Source organism: Rana temporaria, chromosome 12, assembly GCF_905171775.1.
Source record: "Rana temporaria chromosome 12, aRanTem1.1, whole genome shotgun sequence".
NCBI lineage: Eukaryota > Metazoa > Chordata > Amphibia > Anura > Ranidae > Rana > Rana temporaria.
In genome coordinates, this window is record NC_053500.1 from 87123080 (window position 1) to 87138402 (window position 15323).

The 15323-nt window shown below is 42.2% G+C and overlaps 1 pseudogene; it reads right to left on the minus strand.

Moving 5' to 3' along the window:
• LOC120919507 overlaps window positions 1-15323 on the minus strand; it is a 334252-nt pseudogene that overhangs the window by 196900 nt on the left and 122029 nt on the right.

The following is a 15323-nucleotide window of genomic DNA, read 5'->3' on the forward strand; positions in this document are numbered from 1 at the left end:
AAGAAGACCAGAAAGTGAATCCCTGCCTTCCTGCTGATTTTTCTAAAAACTGAGCTTAGTGTAGTACCACAGCTTGGGGTCTGTTATGGCATTTGCTGCTGCTTTTGAGTTCTGTGATTTGTGTTGCACATTGTGACCCCTGATGTTGTTTATTTTGTCCTTGATCATGGTGGACTGTGCCTTTGGTATCCATAAAGTCTGCATGTATGTTGTAAATTGGTTGAGTGTTTCCATTCTTTTTATTATTTGCTTTTTCCAGAATAAATGGAAATTTATTCTACGTTACAACCTTGTCCATTGTGTTTTTCTGGTGAATAGCCATCAAACATTTCCAAAATACAATGTGTAATTAACAAAGGACACAACCTCCTTGAGGGGGGGGGGGACATTTGTGTTTTAACTTGGCATAAAAAAAAAAAAACAGGCTAAACTCCAAAAGAAAATAACAAAAGAAAAAATGATAAAGTATATAAAACATTGGTGTGATAACTTGGCACAAAACAGCAAAAAAAAATGTGTAGTACAAAGAAATATTTTTGAGATCTGGCTAGGGAAAAATGATTCCAAAAATGGAGATCAGAAGCAAAAAAGAAAATAATTCTGTATTGGAGAACGCTGCCTAAATAGCATCAGCTAAACAATGTGTTCATTCTAGCAATAGAGCGAAGAAACAAATGCTCAGCAAGAAACGGAACACTACCTTTGAAAAATGTAGAATGTGCCATGTCAAAAACTAATGCGAGGTTTACAAGAACGAGCGCTCCCGTCCCCTCATTTAGTCTGAGCATGTGCGGGTTTTGAACCGACGCGTCGGCTTTTGAACCGATGCTTTTCTGTACTAACCATCGGTTTGGTCCAATCGGGCAGCGGTCCATCGGTTCGGTTTTGAAGCATGTTTTAAAATTTTGGACCGAAGGAAAACAGACCGATAGCCTATACACACGGTCGTTTTGGTCAGATGAAACTGAACTTCGGTTCATTCTCATCGGTTCGGTCCGACCGCGTGTACGGGGCCTTAGATTTATCAAATATCAAAGTACCAAATGTTAAAAAGGATAAAAAAGCATTTTGAATATGGTTTAACTCCCAATGCAATGTGCAAGAATGTATAGTGACCAGTGGCGGCCCGCCCATAGGGGGCGCCCGGGCGCCGCCCCCCCTCCCCCCACAGCTAGTAAAAAAAAAAAAAAATCCCTTAAAAAAAAAAAAAAATGTCCCTTTAAAAAAAAAGTGCACTGTGTACTGTGTAGGAGCGCCGGCCCCAGTGCTCTATAAAAGCGTGATGCCAATGCAATCCCGTGATTACAAGCAAGATGCTTAATTTGAGGGGTTTTGTGAGGCTTTGGGGCGCACTGCACAGTGCCTCTACACTCGTATTGGTCATTCTCCTTCATATCTTCCTGTGGATTGGCACCGCCGTAGGATATGGGCGGTGCTTTCCCCGAGCAGCGACATCACTTCTGGTTTCACTTTCTGTGCCAGCATGGAAATTGGCTCCCTGATCGTCAATGAAGGAAGCATTGAGCAAGGTACTGATCTGAGCAGAGAATGTGTTACCCTGTCAGTGTCCTATACAGCAGCACCTTGTACTGTGATCTGGGATGATCGGACTACAGGTGGAGAGAGGGAGGGGGAGGGTGATCTGCTTCTGTGCCCCGGGAATCAACTTCAGTCATTTACCCGACCATGTGCTAATTAAACATCATCTCCTGACTGTATACCACACGAGGGATCCCAGCACTGTGTCCTGCTACTGCCATGCTTTACAGACTCCAGTATACAGGTCTATCTGTATCCAGAGCGCCCTGCTGCTTCAACTCTGCCCTAAAATCAGCATTCAGCCAGAGCCATTCACCCGACTGTGTGCTGTGTCAGAGAGACATGTGTCAGGCAGGAGAGGGGAGAGGAGGGGGGCCATGGGGGACTGGTTCCGATCTAATACTTCTCTTATTCATTAACTAAATCCCTGGGGGAGTACAGTGATACATCTCCCTCTCTCTTATCTATCTATCTTCATATCCATCTATCTACATGTCTGTATCTATCTATCTATCTATCTATCTATCTATCTATCTATCTATCTATCTATCTATCTATCTATCTATCTACATGTCTGTATCTATCTATCTATCTTCATATCCATCTATCTTCATATCCATCTATCTACATGTCTGTATCTATCTATCTATCTATCTATCTATCTATCTATCTATCTATCTATCTACATGTCTGTCTCTATCTATCTACATGTCTGTCTCTATCTATCTACATGTCTGTCTGTATCTATCTATCTATCTATCTATCTATCTATCTATCTATCTATCTATCTATCTATCTATCTACATGTCTGTCTCTATCTATCTATCTATCTATCTATCTATCTACATGTCTGTCTCTATCTATCTACATGTCTGTCTCTATCTATCTACATGTCTGTCTGTATCTATCTATCTATCTATCTATCTATCTATCTATCTATCTATCTATCTATCTATGTGTTATATCTATCTATCTATCTACATGTCTGTCTATCTATCTATCTACATGTCTGTATCTATCTATCTATCTATCTATCTATCTATCTATCTACATGTCTGTCTCTCTATCTATCTACATGTCTGTCTCTATCTATCTACATGTCTGTCTCTATCTATCTACATGTCTGTATCTATCTATGTATCTATCTATCTATGTATCTATCTATCTATCTATCTATCTATCTATCTATCTATCTATCTACATGTCTGTCTCTATCTATCTATCTATCTATCTATCTATCTATCTATCTATCTATCTATCTATCTATCTATCTATCTATCTATCTATCTATCTACATGTCTGTCTGTCTATGTACATGTCTGTCTGTCTATCTATCTATCTATCTATCTATCTATCTATCTATCTATCTATCTATCTATCTATCTATCTATCTATCTTCATGTCTGTTTATCTATCTGCCTGTCTGTCTGTAGGCCCTATTGCGGGCGAGTGATGGGGGGGGGGGGAAATTGGGTTGTGGTTTGCGCCCCCCCAAAAAAATGGAGCACCAGCCGCCACTGATAGTGACCATTAGGAATACATTTTACTGCTGTCCTGACTACTATTTGATTGGTTGCTACCAGGGCTCTCTTTTTGTTGTCCTACTTAAAGTGACATTAAAGTGGTTGTAAACCCTTTACAACCACTTTAGCCTGCAGGTAAGCCTAAATTAAGGCTTACCTGTAGGTGCTTGAAATTTCTCCCAGACCTGCACGGTCTAGGAGATATTTGCAAATCGCTGTACGGCGATTTCTCTTGCGCATGCGCCACAGTTAGAAAGGAAACGCTGTGCCGTTTCTATTTCGGGTCATGTTGTTAAAGGCAGCTCACGCGACTCCAGCCAGTCACAGTGTCAGAGTTTGTGGCCCCGGAAGGAAGAGGGGTGAAGAATGGCCGCTCGCTACTCGCGAGGAAGACGGGGACATTGCGAGCTTCTCCTGCAGGTAAGTGTCACATAATGGGCTACTATGCGATGCATAGTAGCCCATTATGCTTTACCCCTACAGGGAAAACAAAGATGAACAAAGTTTGGAATGAGCAGTGTACGTTAATTGCGGTCATGTGCACTGCTTTATACACCTTACAAATGCCATAGTCCCTAATCTCAAGAGTGAGCAAGAGAGGGTGACTACATTCATGCATACAGTGGAACCATGGAGAACAAACATAGCCACCCTCTAACAATACATTGGATTGCAAGAGCACACAAATACAGATCTGGAGGAGGCTGGGAGCAATAGAAGGGACTTGTTTAGGTTAAGAACATATACTTGAATATATATACACCATATTTGTTTTTTTGGGAGGTTTAGTGTCACTTTAAAGACAAGATGTCTGAAATGTCACTACCTCAGTTAGAACAGTGTTTTCACATGCTGGCTGGTACTTCTCCCGCTCTAGGGTTGTGCGTTTCTCCACCTTCTCACGATCTGTTTTCTGCTTGCGATCAGCTCCTTTAGGCTAAGTATGGAGACAAACAATGGCCAAAAAGTAAATGGCAGAGATAAATAGTGTTTTAATTCATTTATAATCACAGATGACTTATGTGGCTTATTGCAGTTATGAAGTACAAAATGGTACAAAACGCAGTCAGTTACCCGTAGGCCTCGATGCACCGAGAACAACAATACAGCAACAACCAAAAAAAAACACACAGGCAGCGGAACAGATCAAAATTTAAAATGGTTAGCAGATCAAAGAACTATAAAAACCTATGTAATTCCATAGGCTTGACTGAAAAGCTCAGTTTTTAGAAGCTTCCTGAACTTAAAAAGATAATTCTCAAGCCTTAATTTTAGAGGCAGGGAGTTCCAAAACTGTGCTCCCTGGACCGCACTCGTCCTCCCTCCGCATTTTTTCTTTCGAAATTTAGGGATCACCAAAGTTTCCGAATTAGCCGACCTTAAGGTACGGTTAGGCACATACTTGGTGAATTTTTCCTGCAGGTACACTGGCCCCTTGCCATGGGTAGCCCTGTGCACCATGCAACCAGTCTTAAACAGAACCCGTTCCTTCACGGGTAGCCAATGCAGGGCTCTCAGCGATTGCGTGATGTGGTCACGACGACCAACACCCGTGAGTAGCCTTGCAGTGGCATTCTGAATAAGCTATAGTTTGTGCATGATGTTATTAGGTAAACCCAGGTACAAAGCGTTACAGTAATCTAATCGACTTCCGATAATGGCATTAACCATAGAGATCTTGTGCGATTCTTCAATGAAGCGAAAAGTCGACCTCAGGAGTTTCAAGTGGAAGTGAAAAGAACTCACCACCTGGTTTACCTGTGGTCGTAGCGTTAATCTCTCGTCCAACAGGATACCCAAATCCCTGAGCTGGGTGACTGGTGCTGGGACCAATGAAAACGAGTCCGGCCAAGTAGGGAAACCGCCCGCCCATGACTGATTGCATAAAACCATGCACTCAGTTTTGGAGCCATTGAGCATAAGATAATTGGCCCCCATCCAGGCTTGAATTTCCTCCAGGCAGGTGGCCAGAGTTATCTGTGCCCCCCCCATCCTTGGGCAGAGGAATGTAGAACTGGGTGTCGTCAGCACAGACATGAAAAGATAGGTTGTGGCGGCGGATGATATACAGCAGAGGCCTCATGTAAATGTTAAACATGAGTGGCGATAAGGCCGATCCTTGAGGGACTCCACAGGACAGGGGACTATCAGAAAAGGAGTGCAGTCCCAGCCTTACTCTCTGAACCCTGTCCAGCAGGAATGAGGTCATCCATGCCAATGCTGTACCATCAATGCCTGCCACAGTCCCTAAACGATCCAGTAGTCTAGAATGATCGATAGTATCGAATGCTGCCGACAGATCCAGCATTACCAAGGCCAAAGCCTCATTTCTGTCCAGGGCCCAGAGGAGATCGTCCTGGTCTTTGGTCAAGGCGGTTTCAGGGCCTCTTCCTGGTCGGAATCCAGATTGGAAATCATCCAAAATGGAATTGGACTCGAGATGGGGCTGAATTTGCCACACTGCGGCTCGTTCCATAATTTTTGCCAGAAACGGTAGAGTTAAAATGGGACGATTATTGCTCAACACGGAGCGTGCCAGGTTAGCTTTCTTCAGCAGGGGGATAATCACAGCCCGCTTCAGAATACCCGGCACTGTTCCGGTGGAGAAGGAAGTATTTACAATGTCGGCAATAAAGGGGGCCAATGTCTCTGCAGCGTCCTTCACCAGTTGCGCAATGCAGGGATCAAGTGATGAGGACGAGGCTCTAAGAGACTTGAGGATGTTCAAAATATCTAAAGTAGAGACGTCCACAAAACTAGAGAATCTTGTACCTTCATAAATGAGACAAGATTCCTCGATATCTACTACTTTGATATTATTCCTTATAATTTCTATCTTTTCATTAAAATAATTTGATAAAATATTACAGAACTCTGGTGAAGCTTCTTCTTCCGGCTGTCTACATGCTGGATTAGCTAAATTTTTCGCAACTCTAAAGAGTTCAGCTGCTACATTTTTAGCATTAGCAATTTTTTCAGAAAAAAACTGCTTTTTGGCGGTTTTTATCCCTAGTTTATAGCTCCTCAGGGCTGCGGTATATACCTCCTTGGAGGCGGGCACTGGATTTTTTCTCCACGCCTTCTCCGCTGCTCTGCACTTACATTTTAAACTTCTGGTCACCTGGGTGAACCAGAGGGGATTATTGTTTGCTTGCCTAATGCAATGATTTCTCTTTAGGGGAGCTAAATAGTCAAGCGCTTTTGTAATAGCCGTATTGAAAAAATTGATTTTCTCAGCTGCGACCTTAGTAGACTCAAAAGATGCCTTGTCAATATTCCACAAAAAGTGGTTACTAAAAGCCTTAATAGATATTTTAGTAAGATTTCTCGAAAATTTGGGAATACTGTTCCGATTAGGAACATGAGGTGACTTTTTGAGAAATTTATGGCTGTGATCAAATAATATTAATTTGTGATCACTCCATATAATCTCTTTCGGGGGGATGTACTTTCTCTATACATCCTGACTGGAAAAGCCAGTCCAGGGTGTGGCCCGCTTTATGGGTAGCCCCTATGACATCTTGGCTATAGCCAATGGAGTTTGCAAATGCAATCAACTGCTGGGCTTCCGAATTATTTGCATCGTCAGCCCTGCAATTGAAATCTCCCAAGACTATAGATTGGGCATATCGCAGGGATTGGGTCGTTAGGAGTTCGCACATCTCCTCGCCAAACCTAGCTTTGGCGTTAGGAGGATGATAAATCACTGCCATTCCTATGGTTACTTCAGGGCTCAAGTTGCACTGTAGGAAAAGTGTCTCCATAGACGCATAAGAATCCTGCGTGCAAGTTTTTATAATTTTCAACTTAGCCTTGTATATGCAGGCAGTTCCTCCACCTCTCCCCGAGCTACCCCAGGCGGGACCAATTCGTCCAGTCTGGGCGCGGAAGCAGGAGAGAACCAGGTTTCCGTGATTAGCAGGTAATCTAAATCAATAAGGTGTCATAAATGGCTGTCGCGTTTTTTACCGCAGACCGCGCATTAAGAAGTCCTCCTTTTATTGTAGAATTAATTTGTTTATGGACTAGGGTTTTTTCATCTATCAAAGTATCTGCATTAGCAACTTTTGGTGCTGACAAGATTTTCTCAGCTATAAGCTTAAAATTAAAATCAAGCAAATTATATTTATTCAATTTCATCAATTTCATCAAGGTTCTAACTGGAACATGTCCTTCCATATTAAAGGTTTTTAATTGGACAGAAGAGTACACAGTTCTGCTCTGACTTTGAGGAATATCATTACCAGGAAGACTATGCTGTTATAATTAGCCGTACTATGTCTATAAAAGCAACTCCTACCAAGAATCACAATCAAATTAAGTACAAGGCTCACCTCGACTGCTGCGTGGTAAAATTTGTGCCCAACTCAAAAAAGGGGGGGGGACCCACCCGACCCACCCCGGACGGGCACAGACGGGCTTCCCTCTGGCGCACCTCCGGCGCGCCGCCGGCCCCCACTGCGCTCCGCACAGCGTCCCCCCCGCCTTTGAAGGCCTCTCCAGAGGCAACTTAACACAGCGCTGCAGTGGGGAAGGGGATGTTTGAAGAAAGTCACTCCAGGGGACACAGTCAGGTACAGTCAGGAACTGAAATTAAAATAATGCTGCCCTCCGCTCACCAGTGACCTTCCTAACTTATTAGTTTAACATGACTGATGATATAATACAATTTAGGGCTGCAACAACTAATCAACATAATAGATAATGAAAATAGTTGTCAACTATTGTCATAATCGATTTGATCAGCCGATTAGTTGACCTGCATACAGAATTTGTTATTTGTTTATGTATCAGAAAACACAGATCAGCACACATACAGCTCAATACACCGTCCATATGTGTCAGTATACATAGTGTAGCAAACATACAGATCAGTACATGGTCCTTACATGTCACTAAGTGCCTTAGAACTTGTGAATGTGTGAGTGTGTGAGGAGCAATCCTCATGGGACATGTAGTCCTGGGCATTAAAAGGAAGTGAGTAATTCTAAAAGGCAGAAGGTTTTTATTTTTTACCTTGGTATAGGGGCACTCTATACTATACTTTGTGGCTTGCTATAGGGGCACTCTGAAGGCAGGAGTAGCCATAAGCACCGGTGAGTGGAACCCAGAAGAGGAGATACATGGCTGCTCTGTGCAAAACCATTGCACAGAGAATGTAAGTATGACAAGTTCCTTGTTTGAATTTTTTTTTTAAATGCAACGTTAACAATCACTATAAAGGTTCTGTGCATGGAATATCAGCATCTGAACCCAGAGGCTGATAGACTGGAGGTACTAGAAGGCATTACAATTACATTTAAAGTAAAAGTTTACCAGTACTGTGCATCATATTTAAAATGATTATACTCATGCGACAGGTGTCAGCCGTTAGTGCTACTTTAATATAAAATATTTATATCCACCCTTCATATAGCTTCATGTCTGACTCCCAGTTAAAATACCTTGTATATCCTACTTTCCTACCTCTGGGTAAATATAATATACAGTATGTGTGTGTGTGTGTGTGTGTGTGTGTGTGTGTACATACATACACACATACATACATACACAGTATCTCACAAAAGTGAGTATACCCCTCACAAATTTGTATTTTATTATATCTTTTCATGTGACAACACTGAAGAAATAACACTTTGCTACAATGTAAAGTAGTGAGTGTACAGCTTGTATAACAGTGTCAATTTGCTGTCCCCTCAAAATAACTCAACACACAGCCATTAATGTCCAAACTGCTGGCAACAAAATTGAGTACACCCCTAAATGAAAATGTCCAAATTGGGCCAAAAATTACAATATTTTGTGTGGCCACCATTAATTTCCAGGATTGCTTTAACACCACATCTGAACCAAATAAGTTTATCTTGGTCTCATGAGACCACAGAACATGGTTACAGTAATACTTGTCCTTAATCTGCTTTTCTTCAGCAAACTGTTTGAGGGCTTTCTTGCGCATCATCTTCTGGGACGACAGCCATGCAGAACAATTTGACGCAGTGTGCAACGTATGGTCTGAGTACTGACAGGCAGACCCCCCACCCCTTCAACCTCTGCAGCAATGCTGGCAGCATTTCCCAAAGACAACCTCTGGATATGGCGCTGAGCACGTGCACTCAACTTCTTTGGTCGACCATGGCAAGACCTGTTCTGAGTGGAATCTGTGCTGTTAAACTGCTGTATGGTCTTGGCCACCATGCTGCAGCTCAATTTCAGGGTCTTGGCAATCTTCTTATAGCCTAGGCCATCTTTATGTAGAGCAACAATTCTTTTGTTCAGATCTTCAGAAAGTTCTTTGCCATGAGGTGTCATGTTGAACTTCCAGTGACCAGTATGAGAGAGTGGAGAGCGATAACACCAAATTTAACACACCTGCTCCCCATTCACACCTGAGACCTTGTAACACTAAGGAGTCATATGACATTGGAGAGGGCTTATTGGGCCCAATTTGGACATTTTCACCTAGGGGAGTACTCACGTTTGTTGCCAGCAGTTTAGACATTAATTGCTGAGTGTGTTGAGTTATTTTGAGGGAACGGCAAATTTACATTGTTTTACAAGCTGTACACTCACTACTTGACATTTTAGCAAAGTTTAATTTCTTCTGTGTTACATAGATACATATAGGTAGATTCAGTAAGAGTTAGGCCGACTTATCAGTAGATAAGCCGACCTAACTCAGAATCTACGCCGACTTATGTTTAAGCATATGCTCAAACAGAGATACGCTTAAACATATCTAAGATACGACGGCTTGCGCCATCCTATCTTAGATTGCAATATTTTTGATGGCCGCTAGGTGGCGCTTCCATTGCGGTCGGCGTAGAATATGTAAATGAGGAGATACGGCAATTCACGAACGTACGCCCGGCCGACGCCCCCCTCAAACACATTTGAATTAGGCGCCCTTACGCCTGCCCGCTTTAGGCTACGCCGCCGTAAGATAGAAGGCAAGTACATTGTGAATCATGTACTTGCCTAGCTGACTTACGGCGGCGTAGCCTAAACACGCTAAGCTACGCCGCCGCAAGTTTGCACCATTGTACCTGAATCTAGCTAATAGTAGGTGAGGCTGAAAAAAGACAAAAAGTCCATCAAGTCCAACCTATGAGTGTGAGATACTGTGTATATGTATATAGTATTATTACTCTCACTGTTTCACAGCATAAATGAAACCCTTATGCCACGTACACACGATCATTTTTCGGCTTGTAAAAAACAAAGTTTTTCTGCCTCTAGAAAAAAAGATTTTTTTTCCAACTTCATCATTAAAACAATGTTGCCCACACACGATTGTTAAAAACACGTACGACGGCACAATAAAGGGGAAGTTCCATTCAAACGGCGCCACCCTTTGGGCTGCTTTAGCTGATTTTGTGTTAGTAAAAGACGATTCGCGCTTTTCTGTCTGTTACAGCGTGATGAATGTGCTTACTCCATTATGAACGGTAGTTTTACCAGAACGAGCGCTCCAGTCTCATAACTTGCTTCTGAGCATGCGTGGGTTTTTAACGTTGTTTAAGCCCACACACGATCATTTTTTACAACCCGAAAAATGATGTGAAGCCCACACACGATCATTTTAAATGTCATTTTTTAAAAACGTCGTTTTTTAAATGCCGAAAAAATGATCGTGTGTATGCGGCATTATAGTAGTGATTATCTGTTTTTGTACTATAAAAAGGTTTACATTTTTTGTTTTTAACCCTATCATGACAAGTGATAAAAAAAAACAATCATGCTGCGGCTACTAAATGCCTTGTGCTGGCAATATAGGTATCAATTTTTGAATGAGAATTTTAGTACAAATATGTATACGAAAATTTTTGTATATTCAGTGAATGGACGAATTTCATTTGAAAATTTCACTTGCTTTTAAATTAAATTTAATTTTAAAATCAATGTAATTTCTGAATAAAAATCACATACATTGTCCCAAAATTTGTTGAGAAAAGTTTTCTGCTTCTTCAAACTTTTCTGTCACTGTTCTCGAAAACTAATGTCGATTTGACCTCGACTAATGATTTGAAAATCAAATGAATCTTAAATGGAAAAATGTGTTTGTGTATGGCCAGCAGTCGCAGATAGCATGCATCAAGCTACCTGCCTAGGACAAGAAAGTCTGTTATGCATAATATTATATTACAATTCTGTCTAAAAAAAATTAGGTCTTTAAAAAAAGAAAAAAATTCTTTAAGGCTGGGCTCACACTTATGCAAATTTTCCCGCGTCCAGTTTGCATAGCAGGAGATTGTGACCTGCTCTTTATGGAGCCGGTTCACACATCTCCGCAGCGGCTCCTGTGCAAATTGCCCAGGAGCCCTGTGCGTCTTTTGGTCTGTTTCAGATCTGAATTCCGCCCAAAATTCAGGCTGGAATCGGACCTGAATCTGTGAATGGATACGCACCAGACTCCTGCTGTGAGCTATTGTGTACCCAGGCTAAGTAAACATTTTGATCTCGGAATCTGATGATTTGTAACAGATTCAAACTTTACAGTAGATACAGTAGATATCTTGCGTAGTTACATAGTAGGTGAGGTTGAAAAAAGACACAAGTTCATCAAGTCCAACCTATGTGTGTGATTATAGGTCAGTATTATATACAAAAAAGAAGCTGCGCTAATGTATGATGCACTGAAATCAGCGCAAATATTACAAAAAGTATATAGCATAGTCAAGAGTGGGAGCGCCGCCAGATTGGGGATCACGAGAGAAGTCAGATGTGTGTGGACTGTGTAGCGGAAACTATCAGATAAAACCAGAGTTGCCTGAGCCCTGCATGGTGCACCTGAGAGGAGGTCAGTCTGAGAAAGGGTTAATGATGTAAGGGGGGGGGGAGTGAACACAATAATGTAAGGGGGCACTGAAATAAAGGTTAACCCTTATATCAGTAACCCCCCTTACCATAGTGTATTCACTCTGCGGAAGGTGATCTCTGGTCACCAGAGTAAAACCCCCCTCATTAGAGTTCCCAATGTTCCCCTTTACATCAACATGCAGGATTTCCTCTTATATTGCAAGGGAGAACTCTGCGGACCCTGATGCAAGTTGGAACTCTGATGTAAATGGGAGCGCAGAACCCCCCCTTACATCAGAGTTCCCCCTTAGATCGTGATCTGTGGCATCGTCCTTTACATCAAGGTTCGCAGAGTTCTCCCTTGCACTGTAATGGGGAACGCTGTGCTGGCTGTTATAACAGCCAGCACAGCGTTCCCCATTACAGTGCAAGGGAGAACTCTGCGAACCTGACCTTCATGTAAATAGAGAAATTTGGTTTTTGACTTTTGTTTAACTTAAACATATTGCTAATAGCACTAGCAACATGTTTATAGTTTAAATACTAAAAATTGCACAGTTTAGCACCGAAAACAGCCATTTTAGGTGCTTTTTTGAAGTGCCAGTAAGAAATTGGTGTCGTTCGTAATTTTTAGGCATCTTGCCAGTAAATTTCACTTGAGGGGGTTGGCAACACTGGTCACTGGTATGGTATTTGTAAATAAAATCATATCCCCTCTCAAGCGTCTCTTCTCCAGAGAGAATCTTCGGTCTGAATTCGATATTTTGTTCCCTAACCCTATAGACGGTTATTTAGATTTACCGCTGCATATAGATATTCAAGAATACATTTTTTTAAACTAAAAAACCCCCCCCAAAATGTTAGGTTTTTATCTGGATAAAATCGATTAAATCGATTATGAAAATAATAGTTAGTTGCAGCCCTAATACAATTTTGCGAGTCTAAATGCCGCGTACATGCATCCGTTTTTCGCGATGTGAAAAATTTAAATAATTTTAATGTCATCAAAAACGATCCTGTGTGGATTCCAGAGCATTTTTCAGGACGTTAAAAATGGGCATTAAAAATTTAGAACATGCTCTAAATTTTCGCGTTGTTTTTAACGTCATTTTTAACGTTGTCATTTTTAACATCGTAAAAAATGGTCGTGTGTAGGCTTTAACGACGTGAAAATAACGCACATCCTCAGAAGCAAGTTAAGAGACGGGAGCGCTCGTTCTGGTAAAACTAGCATTCGTAATTGAGATAGCACATTCATTACGCTGTAACAGACTGAAAAGCACGAAGACTAAAAAGCGTGAATCAGCAAAAGCAGCCCCAAGGGTGGCGCCGTGCAAATGGAACTTCCCCTTTATAGTGCAGTCGTACGTGTTGTACGTCACCGCGCTTTGCTAGAGCACTTTTTTTTTCAGGATCGTGTGTAGGCAAGGCAGGCTTAACAATAATCGGGTTAAAAAAAACTGTGCTCTTTCTCGACCATTAAAAATGGTCGTGTGTACGCGGAATAACTCTTATCTACTTTATCTGAAAACTAAAAAAGGATCGCATGACATCAAGAAAATGAAGGGATAAAACCTACTGTGATGTTGTCCATGCAAATTACTTTGATCCTTTGATTTTCTCTAGATGGAAAGTTTGGGTCTGCTCACAGGGAGATTTTTCAACAATGGATTAGGGAACTCTAATGCCACGTACACACGGTCGGTTTGTCTGATGAAAACGGTCTGATGGATCGTTTTCATCAGACTAACCGATCGTGTGTGGGTCCCATCGGTTAAAAAACTAGGAACTTGTTTTAAAATTATCTGATGGTTAACTAACTGATAGAAAAAAAAAAACGATCGTCTGTGGGTACGTCCATCGGTTAAAAATCCAAGCATGCTCAGAATCAAGTCGACGCATGCTCGGAAGCATTGAACTTCATTTTTCTCACCACGTCGTTATGTTTTACGTCACCGCGTTCTGAAACGATTGTTTTTTTAACCGATGGTGTGTAGGCACGACTGATGAAAGTCAGCTTCATTGGATATCTGATGAAAAAATCCATCAGATTGTTTTCATCGGATGAACCGATCGTGTGTACAGGGCATTAGCTGTTCAGATGATTATTATCGCTGCCTGGGAGGTTAGAAATAGGGATGAGCTCAGGTGTGTTCGGATCCCAGTCTGAATCCACCTAAGCTATCCCACCAGGAACTGGTCACTGCAATCATAAGCAGCCAAGGTATTGCCTACCCCACAGCCGAATGAAGGCAGGTCTGCTTCCTCCACTGTAGGTGGCACCCCACTGGAGTGGCACCACAGCTTGGAGAGGAAGTCAGGGGAACTCTGTGGTTTCCTGGTCCCTGGTGCAGCATTTCGGTTGACTGTGCTGCATCCAGGTGACCCTAATGCCACGTACAGACGGTCGATTTTTGTGATGAAAAAAAACGACGTTTTTGAAGACGTCATTTAAAATGACCGTGTGTGGGGAAAACTTTGTTTTATGTCTTCTGAAAAACGACCAAAAAAAAATTCGAACATGCTCGAATTTTTTGTGTCGTTTTTCAAAACGTCGTTTTTTGTGTCAATGAAAATGATAGTGTGTGGGCAAAACGACGTTTAAAAACAACGTTTTTAAACCCGCGCATGCTCAGAAGCAAGTTATGAAGCTAGCTTCAATGGAAAAGAGTGCTGAACGTAACTGTGCTTTGCTAGAGCATTTTTTTTTTTATCACAAAAAACGACCGTCTGTACGCGGCATCAGTGGCCATCTTGGGTCTTTGTATGCAGGTTTTGGGACACATTCGCATGTAGGTAGTATAGGGACAGGTCACCCATCTGTCAGGGACAGTATTAGTGGCAGTGAAAGGTTCCAGACGAAAAGGGAAAGCAATCTACTTGGACATCTTCCTGTTTGGGTATGGGACACCCAGGCCGCATTTTGCCCCTCCAGACAGATGCTGTCAGTTTGGCTGATACCTGCTCCGCTATACGCTGTTGGCATTCGTGAGTGCTCCCAGTTGGGCCCCCTCTCTGTTTTATTATTGTGTTATTATTGCCGCACCCCTCTGCACCCCCTTACACAGACATAGATTATGGGTGTGTAGGCATGCAGCTGCGGGGCAACGAATGACTTGGCCAATTACAATTAACAGTGTGCAGTGACAGTTTCTTAGGCAAGATAGCTCCAGTGGATTCGGACTAGGATCCAAACACGCCTGAGGTTTTCCCTGGTCATAAACTTTCTGATTATGACAATTGATGCTCAAAATTGGGAACGTAGCTTATGCTTATTGATTTGTATAATGGCCAGCTTTAAAAGCTCTCAGGTAAGGCGAATGCGTGCAGTTGAACATGGCAAACTGGCAAACTGATCAGTCCCGCCACGGTCCGGCCTAATCCAGTGGCATCTCCTCCACCCCTCCACCAGCTTGCCCAGCAAGTCATCTATCTTTCCAGGGCAATATTAAAGAGGATAGACGC